This window comes from Phacochoerus africanus, chromosome 4 (assembly GCF_016906955.1).
Source record: "Phacochoerus africanus isolate WHEZ1 chromosome 4, ROS_Pafr_v1, whole genome shotgun sequence".
Lineage (NCBI taxonomy): Eukaryota > Metazoa > Chordata > Mammalia > Artiodactyla > Suidae > Phacochoerus > Phacochoerus africanus.
Genome location: NC_062547.1, coordinates 58,195,266 through 58,220,443, shown reverse-complemented (window position 1 = coordinate 58,220,443; position 25,178 = coordinate 58,195,266). Strand labels below are relative to the sequence as shown.

The 25,178-nt window shown below is 36.3% G+C and overlaps 1 protein-coding gene and 1 pseudogene across 3 annotated transcripts in view; one reads left to right on the top strand and one right to left on the bottom strand.

Moving 5' to 3' along the window:
* The window catches only part of LOC125123881 (heterogeneous nuclear ribonucleoprotein A3-like), a 34,298-nt pseudogene extending 14,716 nt beyond the window's left edge, over positions 1-19,582 (bottom strand).
* The window catches only part of NLRP3 (NLR family pyrin domain containing 3), an 83,804-nt gene that overhangs the window by 45,145 nt on the left and 13,481 nt on the right, over positions 1-25,178 (top strand). The gene's annotated exons all lie outside the window — the stretch shown is intronic.

Sequence of the window (25,178 nt, the reverse complement as noted above, 5' to 3'; positions counted from 1 at the left end):
AAGTGGGTATAGAGGGAACGTTCCCGAATATAATCAAAGCCATTTATGGTAAACCCACAGCAAATATAATACTCAGTGGGGAAAAACTGAAAGCCTTCTCACTCAAACTGTATATTGTTTTTTATAATTTGCTCCAACTGCATATGCATGCAGTTATTTTCAGTCCCTTATGGTTTCTTTGTATTTTGCTGTGGAGGGAACTTTGTCCAGGTGCAAGCACTGTAGTAAAGAATTTCAGGTCCCAGAACCCAACTGGTCTCTGTGAGAGGAGATATTCTTGTCTCTAGCCTAATATTAGTAAGGAAACAACGTTCCTTACCTTTAAGTATGTTGTTAGCAGTAGGTTTTTTGTAGATTTCTTTTGCCTTTTTAAGGGCTGCATCCATGGCATATAGAGGTTCCCAGGCCAGGGGTTGAATTGGATTCAGCTGCTGGCCAACACCATAGCCACCACAACACCAGATCAGAGCCGTGTCTATGACCTACACTGTAGCTCATGGCAATAATGAATCTTTAATCCACTAAATGAGGGCAGGGATTGAACTTGCATCCTCATGAATACTGGTCAGGTACATTACCACTGAACCATAATGGGAACTCTTGGATTTTTTTTAACAAGTAAGGGGAGGTCCCCTCAACAATGTGTTGAGTACTTTTATCATTAATGGGTGTTAGATTTTGTCAAATGCTTTTTCTGTATCTATTGATATTATCCTGCAGTTTTTTCCTATATTTTGTTGCTGTGATGGGTTACATTAATTGATTTTCAAATGTTGATTCAGTCTTACATACCTGGGTAAATTCTATCTGATCATGGTGTATAACTTTACATTGTTGGATTGAATTTGGTAATATTTGGTTGAGAATTTTTGCTCCTCCCTTTATAAGAGATATTTGTAATTTTCTTATCATATTTTTAGTTTTGATATTAGGGTAATGAATTTGGAAAAGAATGAGTTTGGAAGTAAGTGTTTCCTCTGCTTCTCTTTTCTGGAAGAAACTATAGAGAGTTGGTAAAATTTCTTCCTTAAATATTTGTTAGAATTCTCCAGTGAAACCATCTGTGTCTAGTGCTTTTTTAAATATATTGATTCAATTTCTTTAATAGATAAAATTCTCTTCAGATTGTCTATTTCTTCTTGTTTGAGTTTTGGCAGATTTTGTCCTTCAAGGATTGGTTCATTTCTTCTAGGTTATAAAATTTGTGAGCATAGAATTGTTTATAAGATTCCTTTATTATTCTTTTAATATTCTCTGAAACTGTAAAGATCTCCCTTCTTTCTTTTCAGATATTAGTAATTTGTATCCTTTTGCTCTCTCTTGTTCGCCTCCCTAGAGGTTTATCAATTTTATTAATCTTTTCAGTAAATTAGCTTTGGATTCATTGATTTTCTGATAAGAATTTACTGTTTTCAATCTCATTGATGTTTGCTCTAATTTTTATTACTTCTTTTCTTCTGTTTATTTTAAATTTAACTTGGTCTTCATTTTCTAGTTTGCTAAGGTGGAAGCTTAGATGATTAATGTTAGACCTTTATTCTTTCCTAATATATGCTTTCCCTCTAAGAACTGCTTTTGCTGCATCCCCCGAAATTTTTAAATAGCTATTTCCCCAATACAATTTTTTTTTCTACTGTACATCATGGTGACTTAGTTACACATACATGTACACATACTATTTTTGCACATTATCATGCTCCATAATAAGTGACTAGACATAATTTCCAGTGCTATATAGCAGGATCTCATTGCTAATCCATTCCAAAGGCAATAGTTTGTATCTATTAACCCCAAGCTCCCCTCCCCAACCACCTGACTCCTTTCCCCTCCCTCTTGGCAACCACAAGTCTCTTCTGCAAGTCCATGATTTTCTTGTCTGTGGAAAGGTTCATTTGTGCCTTATATCAGATTCCAGATGTAAGTGATATCATATGGTATTTGTCTTTCTCTTTCTGACTTACTTTACTCAGGATGAGAATCTCTAGTTCCATCCATGTTGCTGCAAATGGCCTTATTTCATTATTTTTTATGGCTGAGTAGTATTCCATTGTGTATATATACATCTTCCTAATCCAATCATCTGTTAATGGACATTTGGGTTGTTTCCATGTCCTGGCTATTGAGAATAGAGCTGCAATGAACATGGGGGTGCATGTGTCTTTTTAAGGAGAGTTTTGTCCAGATATATGCCCCAGAATGGGATTGCTGGGTCATATGGTAGTTCTATGTATAGTTTTCTAAGGTACCTCCATCCTGTTCTCCATAGTGGTTGTACCAGCTTACATTCCCACCAGCAGTGCAGGGGGGTTCCCTTTTCTCTACACCCACTCCAGCATTCGTTATTTGTGGACTCATTAATGATGGCCGTTCTGACTGGTGTAAGGTGTTATCTCATGGTAGTTTTGATTTGCATTTCTTTAATAATCAGGGATGTTGAACATTTTTTCATTTGCTTGTTGGCCATCTGTATATTTTCCCTGGAGAAATATCTACTCAGTTCTTTTGCCCATTTTTCCATTGGGCTTTGGATTTTTTGCTGTTGAGTTGTATAAATTGCTCATGTATTCCAGAGATTAAGCCCTTGTCTATTGCATAATTTGAAACAATTTTCTCCCATTCTGTAAATTGTATTTTTTTTTTTTTGGTTTTCTATGCTGTGCAAAAGCTTGTCAGTTTGATTAGGTCCCACTGGTTTATTTTTGCTCTTATTTCTGTTGCTTTGGTAGACTGACCTGAGAAAATATTCATAAAGTTGATGCCATAGAATATTTTGCCTATGTTCTCTTACAGGAGTTTGATGGTGTCTTTTCTTATATTTATGTCTTTCAGCCATTTTGAGTTCATTTTTGTGCATGGTGTGAGGGTGTGTTCTAGTTTCATTGCTTTGCATGCAGGTGTCCAGGTTTCCCAGCAATGCTTGAATAGGCATCCTTTTTCCCATATTATGCTCTTGCCTCCATTGTCAAAGACTAATTGACCATAGGTGTCTGTGTTTATTTCTGGGTTCTCTATTCTGTTCCAGTGGTCTACATGTCTTTTTCAGTACCAGTACCACACTGTCTTTATGACTATGGCTTTGTAATATTGCCTGAAGTCTGGGAGAGTTATGCCTCCTGCTTCTGTTCCTCAGAAATGCTTTGGCAATTCCGGGTCTTTTGTGGTTCCATATAAATTTTTGGATTGTTTGTTCTAGTTCTGTGAAAAATGTCATGGGTAATTTGATGGGGATTGCATTGAATCTGTAGATTTCTTTGGGTAGTATACCCATTTTTACAACATTAATTTTTCCAACCCAGGATCATGGAATATCTTTCCATTTCTTTACATCTTCTTTAATTTCCTTGATTAAAGTTTTATAGTTTTTGGCATATAAGTCCTTTACCTCCTTGGTCAGATGTATTCCCAGGTATTTGATTTTTTGGACATCCTACAAATTTTATGTTGTGTTTTGTTTTCATTTAGTTTTAAAATATTTTAATTTTTTGATATTTACTCTTTGACCTATATTTTATTTAGAAGTGTGTTGTTTAGTCTCCACATATTTTGGAATTTTCAATCTATCTCCTTATTAGTTATGTCTAGTTTCATTCAGTTGCAGTGTGATTTTTTTTAACTTATTAAGGTATATTTTATGACCCAGAATGTGGTCTATCTTGGTGAAAGTTACATGCGAGCCTGAGAGAAATGTGTATTCCTCTGTTTTTGAATGAAGTAGTCCATATATGTCAGTTGTATTCAGCTCATTGATTATGTTGTTGAATACAAATATGTCCTTATTTTTTGCCTGCTGGGTCTGTTTATTTCTGATAGAGGGATGTTGAAGTATCCAACCATGTAGATTTATATAATTTTTTCTCCTTGCAGTTCTGTAAGATTTTGCCTCACATATTTTGATTTTTTAAAAAATTAATAGACGTCTACTACTTATTTATTTATTATTTATTTATTTTTTTTGTCCATGCCTGTGTTATGTGGAAGTTCCCAAGTCAGGGACTGGACCTGCGCCCAAGCCATAGCAGGTACAATGCCAAATCCTTATCTGCTAGGCCATATTATATTTAAAGTGGGTTTCTTATAGACAACATACAGTTGGGTCTCATTTTTTGTTCACTCTCCAATATCTGCCTTTTAATTGGTTCATTTAGACCATTGATAATCAAATTAATTATTGACTTATGGACTGGTATTTCTTTTTTTTCACTTAAAATATATGCATTTTATTGTATGTAATTCTATCATAAATTAAAAAAAACAAAACAAACAGACAGAAAAAGAAAAACCTCTTTAATGCCCTACATCTCAGTGTGGTTGACAGAATAAAAAGAGATTCTGCTTTGGTCAGGGTGTCTGGTTTGCACATACCTAATGAACTAGGTCTTTTATATACTAGTAGAAGGCTGATTAAATAAATACAAACAAAGTACTGTAGGCTATTTATGAAAATCATAATTTTAAGCAAGGTTTATTCCACCTGGACAGCGTGATAAAGCCCAAACACGATGGACTGGTATTTCATATTCATTCTTGTTTTCCCTTTGTTGCTTTAGTTCTTTGATCTTATTATTTGTTTTTCCTTTAGCTGTAGCCATGACATATGGAAATTCCTAGGCCAGGGATTGAATCTGAGCAGTGCAGTTGCAACCTACACTACAATTGCAACACCACCAGATCCTTAACCTACTGCAGCACAGAAAACTCTTGATTTTGTTTTCAGCTTCATCTTTTTTTCTGCTTTTTGTGACTTTAATTGGGCCCTTTGTATAATTCCATTTTGTCTCTTCTTTTAGCATATCCATTATACTTTTAAAAAAACCTTTCTTAGAGGTTGCTCCAGGGTTTGCAATATGTATTTACAACTAATCTAAGTTTATTTTCAAATAACCTTAAACTGCAATAATACCTATCATTAACAAAGTAATCCTAATTCCACTTTCTGTCCCTTGTATATTTGCTGTTATTCATCTCACTTATACACAAGCATATAGAAACACATAAATATAAATAATTGAATACATTGTTTCTGTTATTTTGAACATCACATTATTTATTTGATCACAAGAAAAATAAAAATAAGATTTTATTTTACATTTACTTGTTCCTTCCTTGATTTTCTTCTTTTCTTTATGCACATCTAATATATATTATTTTCCTTCTCTCTAAAGAACTTTAAAAAATTTATTTTCTTGCAAAGTCGTCTATTGGCAACAAATTCCCTTTCTCAAACAGCAATTGTTTGTCTGAGAAAGTCTTTATTTTTCTTTCATTTTTGATGGCTAATTTCACAAGGTACAGAATTTTAGTTTTTTGTTTTTTTCTCTAAACACTAAATATTTCATTCTATTGTCTTTTTGTTTACATGGTTTCTGAGGATAAATCAGTTGTAATTCTCATCTTTGCTCCTATACAGATAAATCTGCCTGGCTTCTTTCAGGATTTTTCCTTTACCTTTAATTTTCTGTGTTCTGAAAATGATATGCCTACCTGTAGGTTTTTTTTCCCTTTTTTTTTGGTATTTATCTTGCTTGATGTTCTCTGAGCTTCCTGTATCTGTGGTTTGGTGTCAGATATTAACTTGTGGGGAATGCTTGGTCCTACTTGTTTCTTGTAATTCTTCTGTTTTCTTCTCCTTCTGCTATTCCCATTATATGTGTGTTACACTTATACAAATTTTTATAGTTATTCCACAGTTCTTGGATAGTCTGGTTTTTTCTATTTGCTTTTCAATTTTTGAGGTTTCTATTGAGATATCTTCAAGCTCAGAGATTCTTCTCTCAGCTATGTTCATCTATTAACAATCCCATCAAAGGCATTCTTTTCTCTTAAAGTTTTTTAAAAATCTCTAGTGTTTCTTTATGGTTTCTTCTTGAAATTTTCATCTGTCTTCTTCTATTGCCCATCTGTTCTCCCATGCTATCTACTTAGACCATTAGATCTCTTAGTGTTTTAATCATAATTGTTTTAAATTTCTAGTCTGATAATTTCACATTCCTGCCATATCTGACTCTGGTTCTGATGTTTCCTCTGTCTCTTCAAATTCTATTTTTTGCCTTTTAAAATGTCTTGTAGCATTTTCTTGGTGGCTGGACATGATGTACTGGGTAAAGGGAACTACTGTAAATAGAACTTTAGTAATGTGGTAATGAATTATGAAGAGAGGGGAAGCACTCTATAATCCTATGATTAGGTTTTACTCTTTTATCGAGTTCATACCCCTGGGCTCTGATTTCCCAGTGCTCTTCAGCTGTTTCTGAGTCTTTTTTTCCCCCTTATTAGCAGAACGGGATGGCTAGAGTGGGCTGGAGTTATTTATCTTCCTTTAGATCAGTTATATGCCCAGCATGTTAGGCTTTGGGTAACTATTTTCTCTTGAGTACAAGTGTTATTGAAAAGGACAGAGTGCTATGGTATATAGGCATACATCAACTTATTGATATTTGCTATATTGTGATTCACGGATACTGCATTGTTTTTTTACAAATTGAAAGTTTGTGGCAACCCTATATTTAGCAAGTCTATTCACATAATTTTCCAACAGCATTTGCTTACTTTTTGTCTATCTCATTTTGATATTTCAGATTTTTAAATTATTATTGATATTTGTTATGGTGATCCATAGTCAGCATATTTTGATGTTTCTGTTGTAATTGTTTTGGGGCACCACAGGAAATGCCCATGTAAAACAGCGAGTTAATTGAAAAATGTTGTGCGTGTTATTACTGCTCCACAGACCAGCTGTTCCAGTGTCTCTCCCTCTCAATGGGCTTTCCTGCTTCCTGAGATACAACACTATTGATTAATTATCCAGCAGTTCCTCTCAGTTCAAGTGAAAGGAAGAGTCAATTGATGTGGCAAACTTCATTGCTATCTTATTTCAAGAAATTGCCACAGCCACTCTAATCCTTAGCAACCACCATCTTGATTAGTTAGCAGCCATCAACTCTGAGTCAAGACCCTCCACTTGAAAAGATTATGACTCATTGAAGGCTTAGATAATAGTTAGAATTTTTTTTTGTCTTTTGTCTTTTTTTTTGTTGTTGTTGTTGCTATTTCTTGGGCTGCTCCCACGGCATATGGAGGTTCCCAGGCTAGGGGTCTAATCGGAGTTGTAGCCACCGGCCTATGCCAGAGCCACAGCAACGCGGGATCCGAGCCGCATCTGCAACCTATACCACAGCTCACGGCAATGCCGGATCGTTAACCCACTGAGCAAGGGCAGGGACCGAACCCGCCACCTCATGGTTCCTAGTCGGATTCGTTAACCACTGCGCCACGACGGGAACTCCAATAGTTAGAATTTTTAACAATAAAGTATTTTTAATTAAAGTATGCACTTAATTTTTTTAATAGACATAATGCTATTGCACACTTAATAGGCTACAGTTCAGTGTAAACACAACTTTTACATGGACTGGAAAACCAAAAATATTGTGTGACTTTATTGCAATATTTGCTTTATGGTGTGGAAATGAACTCACAGTATCTCTGAGGTATGAATAGTTCCTTTACTCCTCCCCCAGCTGGAACCAGAGAGGTATTTTTCTGATATTTAGTGTGAGGACGTAGTTGAGCTCCTGAAGATAAAATTCACGAATGTATGGGATCCCCCTGTGACAGTCCACTGGTGTTTTTATCTCTCAGACTTATCCACAACTATCCTTTAGCTATTATTCAATTATAGTTCAGATTTTCCTACCTGGGCACTGATTCTCATGGAGGTTTAAGTTCATGGGTTTCTGACCCAGGCAGTTGTGATTCTTTGTATTTGCCTCTGTGTCTTCCCAGCTTGGGGGGCAACAGATTGTGCTTTGACCACACTTCTCGTGTGGGTTTAAGAAGAATTGTTGATATGTCTTTATTGTACAGCTTTTTTTTTTTTTTGGCTGCCCCACAGCATAAACCAGGGATCAAATCCAAGCTGGGGTTGCAACCTATGCCACAGCTGTGACAACACCGAATTCTTAACCCACTGTGCTGGGCCAGGGATCCAACCTGCATCCCTGCCACTGCAGAGACATTGTAGATCCAATTGCACCACAGTGGGAACTCCAGTTTGTACAGCTTTTAACTTGTTCTGATAGGATGGCGACTTTTAAGCTTTCTACCTGCCTGCATGGAAACTAGAAGTCCTACTTGTGAGTTTTTATTATAAAAGTAATACATTTAGTGTGTAAATATTAAATAATACAGATACATGAAGTGATAAGTGAAAGCTCCTTTTCAGTTCGCTTCTGAGAGAACCATTTTCAACAGGCTGATGAGCGAACTTCCAGACATTTTGTTACCCATGAGCATTCATCCATTTATCTATCTGTCCATCTACCTACTCATCTTAATACACTCTGCGTGTTAGTTTTCAGGGCTAGCAAAGTACCATAAAAGGAGCAGCTTAAACAACAGACATTGATCTCTATTTTTTTATTTTTTATTTTTTTTGTCTTTTTGCTATTTCTTTGGGCCGCACCCGCGGCATATGGAGGTTCCCAGGCTAGGGGTCCAATCGGAGCTGTAGCCACTGGCCTACGCCAGAGCCACAGCAACGCGGGATGCGAGCCGCGTCTGCAACCTACACCACAGCTCATGGCAACGCCGGATCATTAACCCACTGAGCAAGGGCAGGGACCGAACCCGCCACCTCATGGTTCCTAGTCAGATTCGTTAACCACTGCGCCACGACGGGAACTCCGATCTTTATTTTTTCTTTCAACTTTTTGTATATATAATTGGCATATAGCACTGTATAAGCTTAAGTTTTACAGCATAGTGACTTGACACATGTCTATTGCAAAATTATTACAGTTAATATCTATCACCTAATCTAGTTACAAAAAATGTTTTGGAATTTACTCTCTTAGCAACTTTCAAATATATCATGTAGCAGTGTTAACTATAGTCATCGTGGTGTGTATTATATCCCCAGAATTTATGTATGTTAAGTACCAGGAAGTTTGTGCCTTTGACCACCTTTATCCAATTCCATCCTCCCCACCCCCTTACCCTTTGCCTCTGGTAATCACAAATCTGATCCCTTTTCCTATGAATTTGTTTTGTTTTAGTTTGTGTTTTAGATTCCACATGTAAATGAGATCATATATTATTTGTCTTTCTCAGTCTGACTCACTTCACTTAGCATAATGGCCACCAGGTCCATTTATGTTGTTGCAAATTGCAGGATTTTATGACTGAATAGTATTCTGTTGTAGATATCTATACCTATATTATATGTCAATCTCACATCTTCATCTTCTTAATCCATTCATTTATTGATGGACACTTAGGTTGTTTCTCTGTTTATAAATAATGCTGCAATGAATGTAGAAGTGCACATATCTCTTTGAGATATTGATTTAATTTCCTTAGAGTTAGTGATTTCATTTCCTTTAGATATATACCCAGAGGTAAGATTGCTGGATCATATGGTAGTTCTATTTTCAAGTTGCTGAGAATACTCCATACTGCTTTATGTAGTGGCTGTACCAATTTACAATCCCATAAACAGTGCACAGGGTTTCCTTTCTCCATGTTCCCCCCAACATTTGTTATCCCTTATCTTTTTGATGATGGCCATTTTAACAGGCATGAGGTAATATCTCATTGTAGTTTTAATTTGCATTTCCCTGATGAATAATCACATTGAACATTTTTTTCATGTACCTGTTGGCTATTTGAATATCTTTGGAAATATATCTATTTAGGTTCTTTGCCTTTTTTTTTTGCTGTGCCATGGCATGTAGAAGTTGTTTGGGACAAGGATCAAACTCAAGCCACAGCAGTGAAAATACCAAATCCTTAAGCACTAGGCCACCAGGAAACTCCTCTTTGCCCATTTTAAAATTGAATTATTATCATTATTGCTATTATTGAGTTGTCTGAGTTCTTTATGCATGTTGGATATTAACCTCTTATCAGGTAGATTATTTGCAAATATTTTCTCTCATTCTGGTGATTATTTCTTTGGTTATGCAGAAACTTTTTAGTTTTATGTAGTCCCATTTGTTTATTTTTAATTTTGTTGCTAATGCTTTAGGTGTCATGTTAAAAAAAATCATTACTAAGACCCATGGTAAGGAGGTTTGTTTCCTATATTTTTGTTCAAGGGTTTTATAGTTTCAGGTCTTACTTTTAAGTCTTTGATACATTTCAAGTTGACTTTTGTGAGAGGTGTATGATAGGGATCTAGTTTCATTCCTTTTCACATGAATATCTAATTTACCCAGCACCACTTATTGAAGAGATTGTTTTATCCATTGAGTATTCTTGGCTTCTTTGTCAAATATCTATTGACTGCATATTATGGGTTAATTTCTAGGCCCTTGAACCTGTTCCACTAGACTTTTGCATATTTTTATGCCACTGCCATACTTTTTTTTATGTCTTTTCCAGGGCTGCACACACAACATATGGATGTTCCAAGCCTAGGGGTCTAATCAGAGCTGAAGCTGCCAGCCTATGCCACAGACACAGCAATGCCAGATCCAAGCCACGTCTGCGACCTATACCACAGCTCACGGCAATGAGAGTTCCTTAACCCACTGAATGAGGCCAGGGATCAAACCTACAAACTTATGGTTCCTAGTTGGATTCATTAACCACTGAGCCATGACGGGAACTCTTTTTCTTCCCATACTGTTTTGATTGTATACTTTACAATATACTTTTAAATTGGGAGATGCGATGCCTCTGGATTTGTTCTTCTATCTCAGGATTACTTTGGCTATTATGGATATTTTGTGGTTTCACATAAATTTTATCAGTGTTTTTTCTACTCATGTAAAAAATTCCATTGAAGTCTTGATAAGGATTTCATTGAATCTATAGACATCTGTGGGTAGTATGAACCTTTTGAAGACATTAATTTTTCTAATACGTGAACAAGGGATATCTTTCCATTTGTTTCTGTCTTTTTAAAAGTTATATTTTAGTTATAATGTTGTGTTAATTTCAGCTGTGCAGAAAAGTGATTCAGTTATATGCACACTCTTTAAAAAATATTCTTTTCCATTACAGTTTATCATAGGACATTGAATGTAGTTCTTTGGGCTATGCAGTAGGATCTTGTTTATCCCTTCATGTATATATCTGCTAACCCTAACCTCCCACTTCATCTCTCCCCCAATGTCCTCCCCCTTGGGAATCTTGAATTTGTTCTCTATGTGTGTGAGTATGTTTCTGATTTGTAGATAGGTTCATTTGTGTCATGTTTTAGATACAACATGGCGTTTGTCTTTCTCTTTCTGATTTGCTTCACTTAGTATGATGATCTCTGGTTGCATCTACATTGCCATGAGTGGCATTACTCCCTTATTTTTTTAAGGGCTGAGTAATATTCTGTTGATATATGCACCACATCTTCTTCTTCTTCTTGTTTTCCTGCAACTTCCACAGCATGTGGAAATTCCCAGCATAGGGATTGAATTGGAGTTGTAGCTGATGGCCTACACCACAGCCATGGTAATGCAAGATCTGAGCTGCATATGTGACCTACACCATAGTTCATGGCAATGCCATATCCTTAACCCTGAGTGGGCCAGGGATTGAACCCGAATCCTCAACATCTTCTTTATCCATTCTTCTGTTGTTGAAGCATTCAAGTTGCTTCCATGTCTTGAATATTGTAAATAGTGCTGCAATGATCATATGACTGTATATATCTTTCTGAATTATGGTTTTGACTGGATATATGCCCAGGAGTGAGATTGCTGGCTCATATGGTAACTCTATCCTTAGTTTTATGAGGAATATCTATACTGTTTTCCATAGTGGTTGTATCAATTTATGTCCCCACCAACGGTGTAGGGGGGGTTCCCTTTTCTCCATACCCTCTCCAGTATTTGTTTTTTGTAGACTTATTAATGACAGTCATTCGGACTGGTGTGAGGTTGTACCTTCTTGTAGTTTTGATGTACAGTTCTTTAATAATTAATTAGTGATTAGTATTTTTTCATGTGCCCATTGGCCATCTGTATGCATCTTTGGAGAAATGTATATTTAGGTCTCTGCTCATTTTTCAATTGGGTTTTTTGGTTTTTTATTGTTTAGTTGTATGAGTTGTTTGTATATTTTGGAGATTAAGCCCTTGTCAGTTGCATTGTTTGCAACAATTTTCTCCCATTCTGTAGATTGTCTTTTCATTTTTTTATGGTTTCTTTTGCTGTGCCAAAACTTGTAAGTTTGATTTGATCCCATTGATTTATTTATTTATTTTATTTCTATGGCCTTGGGAGACTGACCTAAGAAACATTTTTATGGTTTATATAAGAGAATGTTTTGCCTTGTTCTGAGTTTTATGATTCCTTATCTTATTTTAATTTTTTTTGTTTTTTTGCCATTTCTTGGGCCAGTTGTGCAGCATATGGAGGTTCCCAGGCTAGGGGTCTAATTGGAGCTGTAGCCGCCGGATCACGCCAGAGCCACAGCAACGTGGGATCTGAGCCACATCTGTGACCTACACCACAGCTCATGGCAATTCTGGATCCTTAACCCACTGAGCAAGGCCAGGGATCGAACCCACAACCTCATGGTTGTTAGTCGGATTCGCTAACCACTGAGTCATGATGGGAACTCCTGATTCCTTATCTTATGTTTAAGTCTTTATGCCTTTTTGAGTTTATTTTTGTTCATTGTGGGAGGGTGGGTTCTAATTTCATTGATTTACATGCAGCTGTCCAACTTTCCTAGTTCCACTTGTTGAAGAGACTATCTTTTTCCCATTTTATGTTCTTGCCTCCTTTGTTGAAGATTAATTGATTTAGGCATCTGGGTTTATTTTTGGCTCTCTATTCTGTTCCATTGATCTATATGTCTATTTTTGTGCCAATACCATGCTGTTTTGCTTACTGCAACTTTGTAGTATTGTCTGAAATCTGGGTGAGTTATCCTCTTGTTTTTTTTTTACCCCCCTCAGGATTTCTTTGGCAATTCTGGGTCTTTTATGGTCCAATATAAATTTTTGGATTTTTTTTCTAGTTCTGTGAAAAATGTCATGGGTAATTGGATAGGGATCACATTAAATCTGTAGATTGCTTTGGGTAGTATGGACATTTAATTTTTTTTTTATTTTTTAAGCTGTTTGGAGTAATTTATTTATTTTCTTTTTTCTTTTTTAAATACTTAATGAATTTTATTACATTTATAGGCATACAACAATCATCACAACAAAATTTTACAGCATTTTCATCCCAAACCCTCAGTTCATCGCCCTACCCCCTCAAGCTGTCTCAATTAGAAACCATGAGTTGTTCAAAGTCTGTGAGTCAGTATCTGTTCTGAAAAGAAATTCATCATATGGCCATTTTAATAGCATTAATTATTCCAATTCACTCTCTGACATAAATGACAGCAACATCTTCTCAGATCCACCTCTTAAAAGTATTGACAATAAAAACAAAAATAAACAAATGGGACCTAATCAAATTTAAACACTTCTGCACAGCAAAGGAAGCCCTAAACAAAACAAGAAGACAACCCACAGAATGGGAGAAAAATCTTTGCAAATGAATCAACTGACAAGGGATTCATCTCCAAAATTTATAAACACCTCCTACCGCTCAATACCAAAAAAACAAACAACCCCATCAAAAAATGGGCAGAAGTTCTAAACAGACAGTTCTCCAAAGAAGACATACAGATGGCCAAAAAACACATGAAAAGATGTTCAATATTACTCATTATTAGAGAAATGCAAATCAAAACCACTATGAGGTACCACCTTACACCAGCCAGAATGGCCAGCATCCAAAAGTCTACAAACAATAAGTGCTGGAGAGGGTGTGGAGAGAAAGGAACCCTAGTACACTGTTGGTGGGATTGTAAATTGGTGCAACCACTGTGGAAAACAGTATGGAGATGCCTCAGAAAAGTAAACATAGAACTCCCATTTGATCCAGCAGTCCCACTCCTGGGCACCTACCCAGAGAAAACCACGACTCGCAAAGACACACGTACTCCCATGTTCATTGCAGCACTGTTTGCAATAGCCAAGACATGGAAACAACCTAAATGTCCATCGACAGAGGAGTGAATCCAGAAGATGTGGTACATATGCACAATGGAATATTACTCAGCCATTAAAAGGAACGAAATACCAGCATTTTTTGCAACATGGATGCACCTAGAAACTATAATGCAAAGTGAAGTCAGCCATACAATGAACACCAACATCAAATGCTTTCACTGACATGTGGAATCTGAAAAAAGGACAGACTGAACTTCTTTGCATGAACAGATGCTGACTCATAGACATTGAAAAACTTATGGTCTCTGGAGTAGACAGTTTGGGGGTTGGGGGGATGTGCTCGGGCTGTGGGATGAAAATCCTGTGAAATTGGATTGTGATGATCATTATACAACTACAGATGTGATAAATTCATTGAATAATAAAAAAAGCATGGAATATCTTTCCATTTCTTTAAATTATCTTCAGTTACCTTTATTAACGTTTATAGTTCTCAGTGTATTAGTCTTTCTTTCACCTTCTTGGTCCGGTTTATTCCTAAGTATTTTATTTTTGAAGCTGTGACTTTACAAGGAATTATCTTTTTACATTTCCTTTCTGATATTTTCTTGTTATTGTAAAGAAATGTGACTGATTTCTGTATGTTAATCTTGTGTCCTGCCACTTTGTTGAACTCATTTATCTGTTCTGGTAATTTTTGTTTGAAGTCTTTAGGGTTTTCTACATATAGCATCTTTTTGTCTGCATATGCAGATAATTTTACCTCTTCCCTTTGAATACTTTTATTTCTTTTTTGTCTGATTGCTGTGGCTAGGAATTCCAATTCTATACTGAATAGAAGAAGTCAGAGTGGGTGTCCTTGTCTTGTTCTGGATTTAGTGGGGAGGCTTTCATCTTTTCACTATTTAGTATTATATTGGCTGTGGGTTTGTCTGGTAGCTTTCATTATGTTGAGATATATTTTTTCTATACCCGTTTGGTAAGCATTTTTGTCATGAATATGTGTTGAATTTTGTCAAATGCTTTTCCTGAATCTATTGAGATGATCATGTGGCTTTTGCTTTTTCTTTTGTTAATGTGATGTATTACATTGATTAATTTGCCTATGTTGAACTGTCCTTGCGAATGTGGGGTGAATCCCACTTGGTTGTGTTGTATGATATTTTTTATGTGTTGTGGGATTCAGTTCACTAAAATTTTGTTGAGAACATTTGCATTTTTTAATCAAAGATATTGGCCTGTAGTTTTCTTTTTTAGTGGAGTCTTTTGTTTTCTATCAGGGTGATAGTGGCTTCATAGAATGTTATTGGGACTGTTCCCTCCTCTTCAATTTTTTGGAAGAGTTTGAGAAGGATTGGTATAACTTCTTTACATGTTGTGTAGAATTCACCTGTGAAACCATCTGGCCTCAGACTTTTGTTTGTATGGAGTTTTAAAATTAGAGATTTTATTTCACTTTGTGTGATTGGTATAAGTTAGCTATTTCTTCTTTCAATTTTGGTGGGCTATATGTTTCTAGAAACTTGTCCATTTCTTCTATGTTGTCAAGTTTGTTGATATATAGTTGTTCATAGTTTTCCATTACAGTTTTTTTTTGTATTTCTGCAACGCTTTTTGCTATGTCTCTTTTTTCATTACTTATTTTATTTGAGTTCCCTATCTTTTCTTCTTGCTATGTCTGGCTAAAGGTTTATCAATCTTATTTACCCTTTCAAAGAACCAGCTCTTGGTTTTATTAATTTTTTTCTTTTTTTTTTTTTTTTTGTTGAGCTCAAGGCATGTGGAACTTCCTGGGCCTGGGATTGAATGTGAGCCATGGCTGTAACAACACCAAATCCTTAATTACTAGGCCATTTCTATTGTTTAATCTATTTTATTTATTTCCACTCTGATCTTTATGTTTTCCTTCCTTTTGCTGACTTTAGGTTTTGTTTGTTCTTCTCTTACTAATTCTTTTATGTGGTAGGTCAGATTGTTCATTTGGGATTTTTCTTGTTTTTTTTGAGGAAGGCCTGTATTGCTATGAACTTACCTCTGTGAACTGCTTTTGTGGCATCCTGTAGATTTTGTATGGTTGTGTTTTCATTGTCAACTGTCTCAAGGTATTTTTAAATTTCCTCTTTGATTTCGTTTTTGACCCATTGATTTTTTTAGTAGCATGTTGTTTAATCTCCATGTAATCAATTTTTTCTCCTTTCATTTTTTTTGTGGTTGCCATTTTAGACAGAAAAGATGCTTGAGATAATGATAATTTATATCCTCTTAAATTTGTTGAGTCTTCTTTTTGCCCTAATTGATTTTTTCTTTTGTTTTTTTGTCTTTTCTAGGGCCACATCTGCAGCATATGGAAGTTCCCAGGCTAGGGGTCTAATTGGAGCTGAAGCCACTGGCCTATGTCACATCCACAGCAACACGGGATCCGAGCCATGTCTGTGACCTACACCACAGCTCATGGCAATGCTGGATCCTTAACCCATTGAGCAAGGCCAGGGATTGAACCCACAACCTCATGGTTCTTAGTCGGATTTGTTAACCACTGAGCCACAATGGGAACTCCCCTATTTGATTTTTGATCAATCCTAGAGAATGTTCAATGTGCACTTGAAAAGAATGTATATGTTGATTATTTTGGATGTAATATCCTGAAAATATCAATTAAGGTGAACTGTTCTATTGTATCATTTAACATCTGTTACCTTCTTGATTTTCTGTCTAGAAGATCTGTACATTGATGGGATGCTGAAGTCTCCTACTATTGTTTTCCTGTCTATTTCTCCTTTATGTCTGTTATATCTGTTATATATGGATTTGGGTACTCCTATATTTGGTGCATACATGTTGACAAGTACAAAATTCTCTTTTTGTATTGATCCTTTTATCGTTGTATAGTGTCCTTTATCTTTTTTTATGGCCTTTTTTTCAGTCTGTTTTGTCTGACATGAGTATTGCAATCACTGCTTTGTTGTCATTTCCATTGCATGAAAAATCTTTTTCTATTCTCTAATTTTCAATCTGTGTTTGTCCCTTACCTTAAAGTAGGTCTCTTGTAGGCAGTGTATTGCAGGCTATTATATTCAAAATCCATTCTGCCAGTCTGTGTCTTTTTTTTAAGGGCTGCACCCGTGGCATGTAGAAATTCCTGGGGCAGGAATTGAATCTGAACTGTAGATGTGACCTACATTGAAGCTGTGGCAATGCCAGATCTTTTAACACACTATGCTAGGCTGGGGATTGAACCTGTGTTTCCACAGCTAAATGAGCCACTACAGTTGGATTCTTAACCCACTGCATAACAGTGGAACTCCCAGTTTGTGTTTTTTGATTGGAACTTTTAGTTCATTTACTTTTAAGATAATCATTTATAGATATGTATTATTATCTTTTTACATCTTGTTTTCCTGTTGATTTTACTATTTTGTCTTTGTCCCTTTCTTTTTCTTTTTGTTTTTTCTTTTGTGGTTTCATGATTTTCTTTCTTATTATACTTATGTTCTCTTCATTGTGCTTTCTGTGAATCTTCTATATGTTTTTGGTCTGTGGTTACCCTGTTTTTCAAGTACATTAATCCCTTCTTACATCTGCTTGCCTTAGTTTTATAGGCTCAAACACATTCTAGGAAAAAAAAATCTACATTTTTTTTTTACTCTCCTCACCCACATTTTTTATATTGATGTCCTCTTTTACATCTTAATGTTCCTCTTTTTGCTGTTCATTGTGGTAATCATGGTTTTCACAGAGGCTTTTTAATTTTTTTCTTTAAAAAATATGTTTATTGGTTTATTTAAGTGATTTACATTCCAACTCTGCTTTTCTCTTTCCTATAGATTCTTACTTCTTTTATTTAGAGAAAAGCTTTTAATATATCCTTTATGGTCGGTTTCATATTGCTGTATTCTTGATTATCTGGTAAATTCTTTATCTCTCCTTCTATTTTACTTGATAATCTTCGCTGGATAGAATATTCTAGGTTGCACATTTTTCACTTTCAGAATTTTAAATATATCTTGCCACTCCCTTCTAACATGTCATGTTTCTGTAGAGAAATCACCTGATAGTTTTATGGGGTTTCTGTTTGGGGTTAACTTTTTCAGGCCCTCTGTGTTTCCTGTACCTGACTATCACTTTCCGTCTTTAGGTTTGGCAATTTTTCAGCCATAATTTCTTCAAATACTCTTTCAATCCCTCTTCTCTTTCTCCCCACTCTGGAACCCCTATTATGCATAGATTTGCACACTTTGTATTTTATTTTAGGACTATTATCTTGCTTTCATTTTTTTTTTTCCATTTGACTTTCTGTCTGCTGTCCTGATTGGGTGATTTCTATTAGTCTATCTCCCAACTCAGTTATATGTTCCTCTGAATTATTCATTCTTCTGTTTGTTGCCTTAGCTCAGCTTTTGTCTCAGCAAATGAGTTTTCTGATTTTCTTTTTTTTTTTTTTTGTCTTTTGTCTTTGTTGTTGTTGTTGGTATTTCTTGGGCCGCTCCAGCGGCATATGGAGGTTCCCAGGCTAGGGGTTGAATCGGAGCTGTAGCCACCGGCCTACGCCAGAGCCATAGCAACGCGGGATCCGAGCCGCGTCTGCAACCTACACCACAGTTCACAGCAACACCGGATCGTTAACCCACTGAGCAAGGGCAGGGACTGAACCCGCCACCTCATGGTTCCTAGTCGGATTCATTAACCACTGCGCCACGACGGGAACTCCTTTTTTTTTTTTTTTTTTTTGTCTTTTGGAGTTTCTGATTTTCTTGATTCCTCTTTATAGTTTCTAGTTCTCTTTTACAGTACTCTGCATTTCAATCAATGGCCTTTCTAAATTCCTTACATATTTTCATTATCTCCTTTTTGAAGTCAGTGTCTATTAAACTGGTCTGTTTCTTTTTTTGTCATTTCAGGACAGTTCTCTTATTCTTATAACTGGGAGTGGTTCCTCTGCTTCTTCATTTTACTTACATTTCTCTTATTTTGTAAGTTTAGGAGAAACAGTTTTCTACTGTCTTCTTGGGTACCTGTTTATATGTGGGAGCATCACTGTGTAGCTTCTTTTTGTTTAATATTTTTGGTGCAAGGGCTATTTTTATATAGATGCCTGTTGCCTCTTTCCTCAGCATGTGCTAGCCATTGTCCCTTTGATAGAGGGTAGGAAGAGGCAGTGGCTGGTGCACAGTCCTGCCATTCTTGGTGGTGGTGGTCAACCAACTGTGTCCTTGGAGCACAGGTTGGGAGTGGAGGCAGGTCATGATTGCTCCTAAAGCCTGGGAGGGTGGAGGTAGGGGTGGCAGCTCATGATTGCTCCTGAACCATGTTGGTAGCTAGGCTGGTGGCAACTCATAGCCACTCCTGCAGCTCAGGAGGGGACAGCATCAGCTCATGTCTGCTCCTAGAGCTGTGTAGGCAGTGTCCTCTCCCTGAATAAAGCTCAGGCTTTAGCTCTCAGATACTGCCCACATGGTGTGGGGGCGTGTAGGACAGTGGTACTGACCATCTGTGCAGGTCTAAAACTGCTTTGGCTGCTGAAAACTGGTTTCTTTGTTCTTCTCCAAGGCTCTGAAGCTCCTCAAATCTCCTGGCTGACCTCCCTGTGAATGAGGGTATTTCTAAGCTCCATTCCAGGGGTGCAGGTCCCATTTTGTTTCCTTTCTCACTTTCTTTTTACTTTTTCTTTTGTCCTATCCAGTTGTGTGGAAATTTTCTTGCTCTTTCAGAAGGCTGAGGTCTTCTGCCAGTGTTCAGTAGATTTTTCTGTGGGATTCTTTCCACACGTAGGTGTATTTTTGATGTATTCCATCCTCTTTGATTTTTGGAAGAGTTTGAGAGGAATTGGTGTTAATTTTTCTTTAAATATTTAATAGAATTCACCAGTGAAGTCAAGTGGTTCTGGGCCTTTCTTTGTTGGCAGTTTTTGGGTTACTGACTCAATCTCCTTACTAATAATTGGTCTGTTCAGATTTTCTATGTATTCCTGATTCAGTATTGGTAGTTTGTTCCTAAGAATATTTCCATTTCTCCTAGGTTGTCCAGTCTGTTATAGTTGTTTATAGCAGTTCTTGTGATCTTTTTTTATTTCTGTGGTATCAGTTTTAATGCCCCCTCTTTTGTATAATTTCATTGATTTAAGCCTCTCTCTTTTTTTCCATTGGCTTGTCTAAGTAAAGGTTTATAAATTTTGTTTATCTTTTCAAAAGGCTGACTCTTATTTTGCTATTTTTTCTGTTCTTTTTTATTGATTTCTGTTGTAATCTTTTAAATTTTCTTCTTTTGTTAATTTTGGGCTTGGTTTATTACTCTTTCTCTAGTTCCTTGAGGTGTAAAGTCAGTTGTTTAATTAAGATCTTTCAGAGGAGTTCCAGTCATGACACAGTGGAAACAAATCTGACTAGGAACCATGAGGTTGTGGGTTCAATCCCTGGTCTTTCTCAGTGGGTTAAGGATCCAGTGTTGCCATGAGCTGTGGTGTAGGTCACAAATGTGACTTGGATATGGCATTGCTGTAGCTGTGGCATAGGCTGTCAGCTATAGCTCCGATTAGACCCCTAGCCTGGGAACCTCCATATGCTGTGAGTGTGGCCCTAAAAAGCAAAAAACAAACAAACAAAAAAAACCCTTTCAATTTTCTTTTTTTAAAAAAATTATAGTTGATTTACAATGTGCCAATTTCTGCTGTACAACAAAGTGTCTCAGTCATATATTCTTTTTCTCATACTATCTTCCATCATATTGTATCCCAAGAGATTCATTCCCTGACCTGTACAGTCAGATCTCATTCAATTTTCTTGACATATGCATTTATAGTATACATTAAAGCTAGAAACTTGCCCATTAGAACTGATTTTTGCTGCATCCTATAAATTTTGGTATATGTGTTTTAATTTTTTTTCTGTGTTTGTGTTAATTTTTTTTGATTCAAGATTTAAAAAAAAATTTTCCCTAGTTTCTTCTCTGATCCATTGGTTGTTCAGAAGAGTGTTGTTTAATTTTCATGTATTCTTGAGTTTTTAAGCTGTGGTAAGAGAAGATATTTGGGGTAATTTCAATCTTCTTAGAGTTGCTAAGAACTTTTTTTATGTGGCCTAACATATGATTTATCCTAGAAAATGTTTCATATTTCATGTGTGCTTGAGAATAATGTGTATTATGCTATTGTTAAAATATTCCAACCAAAATTTATTTTGTCTTAGCATTGGAGGCTGAAAGTCCAAGATCAAGGTGTCTGTAGGGTTGGTTCCTTATGAAACTTGTGAGGGAGAATCTGTTCCATACTTCTTTCCAGCTTCTTATGGTTTTCTGGCAATCTTTGACATCCCTTGACTTACAGATGCATTACCTCAATCTTAGCATTATCTGTGCATGGTGTTCTCACTGGGTTGTGTGTATCTGTCTTTGTGTTTAAATATAGCACTTTTATAAAGATATCAGTCATGTTGGATTAGGGCTTTACAACTTCATCTTAACTAAATACATCCTCAGTGATCTTATTTCTAAATAAGGTCACATTCTGAAGTACTGAGAGATAAGACCTCAACATACGACATTTTTGGGGACACAATTCAAACCATAAGATCTGTCCAAACTGGAATCTTTATATGAATACTTTTCCATGATTTTCTTTTTCATTTCTTGTTTACACATTGCCATGCTGATATATACAAATCTACACATTTTGGCATAATGCTCCATAATTTGCATTATGGTGATATATTTAGCTGCTCATTGAGGATGAACCTTTGAATGAGTTTCTACTGTTTTACTATTACAAACAACTCTGAATAAAAGCATATTTATACATACAATTTTATGTATTTTTGAGTCTTTCTTTCTTTCTTTGTTTCTTTCTTTCTTTTTTGTTTCTTTCTGCCTTTCTCTCTGACTGCATATTGACTCCACAGTATTACACAAGCATCACACACCAAATACTTGCAAAATTCTTTATTTCTTATAAATTTCCCCCCACTCATCTCCTTCATCCTAGTTTTTTTTACCTTCTCTTTTCTGCCTTGTTGAATAGTGGAACTTTTCAGGAGGCTGACAAGTAAGCAGAGGAAAAATATAATTTTTTAAACTTTCAGTTCCTTCTACCTCTCATTTTCCTTTTACATAACATCAAAGGGAATTTTCTAAAGTACAATTTTTTTACTGGTTTTTTTTTTTGCTTTTTAGGGACACACCCATGGCACATGGAAGTTCCAGGCCTAGTGTTGAATCAGAGCTGCAGCTGCTGGCTCACACCACAGCAGCATGAAATCTGAGCCACATCTGTGACCTATACTGTGGCTTGTGGCAAAGCCAGATCCTTAACCCTCTGAGTGTGGCCAGGGATTGAACTCATCCTCATGGGTACTAGTCAGATTCATAACCCACTGAGCCACAATGGGAACTCCCTACTGCATATTTTGAAACAAAGTGCCGTTTTTATTTTATTGCTTATGTTTTATTGTTTTGTGATTATATTTACTTTGGATATGAGATCAATATTATTAAATATGCATAATTCTGCAATTCAAATTCTGCAATACACAGACACAGGCAGACACACACTGATATAATCTGGTTAAAAAATTCTTTCTTGCCCATTTACAAGAGAGTCAATATAGCTGTTTCATCATAGCTTCAGAATTTTCTGAAATGAAAATTTGATAATACTGAGCTTTAGTTCAAAAAACATTCAAAAGTTCTTCTTTGAAATCAAGGTGAATTTGGTCTATCTTAGCTTGGCACACAAGGCTATGCCATATGTGGCTGTTCCTTTCATCTTGCCTACCACACCCTTCACTCTATTTTGAGTCATACTGAATTAGTTTTTAGTTCTAAGAACCTGGTCTACTTTCTCACCCTTCCTCATCCTTGCATACTTCTTTTCTTTCCCCCTTACTCTCGCACTGCAACTTCCACCATCCATCTAGAAAACCTCTTCTTGTTCTTCAATTCATTTCTCTGATCCTCAGTTTTACTATTTAAAAATAGGGACAAAAACAGCACTGCATCTTGGTTTTGTAATAATTCAATGAGAGAGCCAAGATCTTAGTAAATACTCAGTGAATGTTAAATCTTCGGTTTTCTTTGTGAGACATTTTTTGTGACATAAGTCATATCATTAGTAATTTTTTAATGAAAAAATCAGTAATTTAACTTAATATAGTACATGGCAAGATATCTTTGCTCAGTAAGTGTAGATCTGAATTGAATGGAGTGGTTGAAACCAAGATGTATGATGTTGGTTACATGCTCTTAATCTAGTGATAGGGCTTGTTGTTTGATTGTCTAAATATTTCTATATATCCATCACTCAGTCTCAGTGTTTACCAATATTTTGATAATTCTGATGTGACTTATTCTTAACAAAACCACTCTATCAGCTTGTAATTGCTGCCTCATTCGCTGTGTACTTCTCCTCAAAAGCCTGTTGCATAATACCTTCTAGCCATTTTCTGGAAATTATGGTAAAGATTACTATTCTGTAACGTTCAAAATAGTCTTTCATTTCCTTTTTTATGACCACATCTAGTCTTCTGGAATGTTTTCATTTTTACTACAGTCTTAGTCCATAGACTGGGTGGCTCAAACAGCAAACATTTATTTCTCATGGTTCTGGTGGCTGGAAATTGAAGATCAAGGTACCTACAGATAATTTGGTTCCTGTTGAAGCCTTGATTTCTAGCTTTAATACAACCACTATTGCTTTGTTCTCACATGGTGATGGGGAGAGGCAGGTTTCTTGGGTCTCTATCATAAGGGCACTAACCCCATCATGAGAACTCCACCCTCAATTTCATTTCAAAGGCCCTACATTATAATACCATCACATTGGGAGTTATGATGCCAACATATAAAATTTGGGGGGAACTGAAAACATTCAGTCTATGACAGCCAGGAATCCTGAAAATCCTTTCTGCATGTTCACTAGAGACCCTCTGATAGAATTCTTCTTAGCTGGAGATAAGAACTTACTATAAATAATTCGATTGTTTTTGATCATCCCTTTTGGGCCTCATTTCCCTTTTCATGTTGCTTACTCAATCTTTTTCTTTTTTTTAAAATTACTCAATGAATTTATTACATTTATAGTGTACAATGATCATCCTAATGCAATTTTATAAGGTTTCCATCCCACAAACTGAACACATCCCCCACCCTCCAAAATGTCTCCTTGGGAAACCATAGGTTTTTCAAAGTCTGTGAGTCAGTATCTGTTCTGCAAAGAAGTTCATTCTGTAATTTTTTCAGACTCCACATGTCAGTGATAGCATTTGATGGTCTCTCATTGTCTGACTGATTTCACTTAGCATGATAATTTCTAGGTCAATGCATGTTGCTAAAAATGCTGGTATTTCTTCACTTTTAATGGCTGAGTAATATTCCATTGGGTATATGTACCACATCTTCTTTTTTATTTTTGTCTTTTTGCCATTTCTTGGACCAATCCCATGGCATATGGAGGTTCCCAGGCTAGGGGTCTAATTGGAGCTGTAGCTGCCATCCTACACCAGAGCCACATCAATGTGGGATCTGAGCCATGTCTGCAACCTACACCACAGCTCACAGCAATGCCGGATCGTTAACCCACTGAGCAAGGGCAGGGATTGAACCCGCAACCTCATGGTTCCTTGTCAGATTTGTTAACCACTGCGGCAAGACGGGAACTCCCCATGTACCACATCTTCTGAATCCACTCCTCTGTCGATGGACAATTAGGTTGTTGCCATGTCCTGTCTATTGCAAACAGTGCTGCAATGAATATTGGAGTACATCTGTCTTTGAAAGTCATGGTTTTCTCTGCATAGATGAATAGCAGTGGGATTGCTGGATCAAATGGGAATTTTGTTTTTAGTTTTCTAAGGAATCTCCATACAGTTTTCCACAGTGGTGGCACCAATTTACATTCCCACCAGCAGTGTAATAGGGTTCCTTTTTCTCCACACCCTCTCCAGCACTTATTGTTTGTAGACTTTTGGATAATAGCCATTCTGGCCAGTGTAATGTGGTACCTCATCGTGGTTTTGATTTGCCTTTCTCTAATAAATAGTGATGTTGAACATCTTTCCATGTGATTTTTGGCCATCTGTATGTCTTCTTTGGAGAATTGTCTGTTTAGATCTTCTGCCCATTTTTTGATGGGGTTGTTTGTTTTTGTGGTATTGAGCAGTAGGAGGTGTTTATAAATTTTGGAGATGAATCCCTTGTGAGTTGATTCATTTGCAAAGATTTTTCTCTCATTCTGTGGGTTGTC